This window comes from Mustela putorius, unplaced genomic scaffold (assembly GCF_011764305.1).
Source record: "Mustela putorius furo isolate JIRA1106 unplaced genomic scaffold, ASM1176430v1.1 tig00000460_pilon_pilon_pilon, whole genome shotgun sequence".
NCBI lineage: Eukaryota > Metazoa > Chordata > Mammalia > Carnivora > Mustelidae > Mustela > Mustela putorius.
In genome coordinates this window covers 14655357-14656037 of record NW_025421389.1, presented here as the reverse complement: position 1 = coordinate 14656037, position 681 = coordinate 14655357, and the positions used below count along the sequence as shown (strand labels likewise).

Genomic DNA, 681 nt, shown 5'->3' with positions numbered 1-681 from the left:
CTGAAATAAAGCGGCCTTTCATTGGCTGCTCTGTGATTCTCTCTCTCTTTAACCAGGCTGTTGCTGGGGGAGGAGGAAAGCTTGCCATCCTTCTGCTGGGATAGAAAACAGCATCAATGGGCAAAGTCTATCTCTTCCTGTGGGTCTGCAATAAAAAATGAGTGACAGGGCATGAGAGCTCCCCCTGCTGGCCTGTCAACTCCTTCCTAAACAAGGTTTCCTTCCTTCCTTTCTTTTTTTTTCTATTAGTTATCTTCTATTTTAATTTTTCAGATGCTCAGAGTCATACAACATGTAATTGGCAAAGTTGACATAAAAACACTGACATTTAAATTTTAGAATCTGAGCTTTGCGCAGTGGCAGTATCGTAGCCAATGAGGTTTATCCGAGGCGCGATTATTGCTAATTGAAAACTTTTCCTAAATTTTAGAATCTGAACTTTTTTAACCACAACTCGGTGATGCCTCCAATTATAACATATAATAAATAGTACACTGGTGTATTATTTGAAAGTAAGCAAAGGGGTGAGTAAATACGGTATCTGAGGGCAATAAAAAGAAAGAAATCAACAGTTTTGGGCAACTACCATATGCCAGGCACTGTACTGTTTGCTTTACTTGTATTATCTCATTTAACCTTCACACGCCTACTATGAAGTAGATACTATTTTTTTATTTTCCA

The 681-nt window shown here is 38.5% G+C and overlaps 1 pseudogene; it reads left to right on the top strand.

Moving 5' to 3' along the window:
- Positions 1 to 345: 345 nt before the first annotated feature.
- On the top strand, positions 346 to 460 carry LOC123392197 (annotated as a pseudogene).
- Positions 461 to 681: the final 221 nt, after the last annotated feature.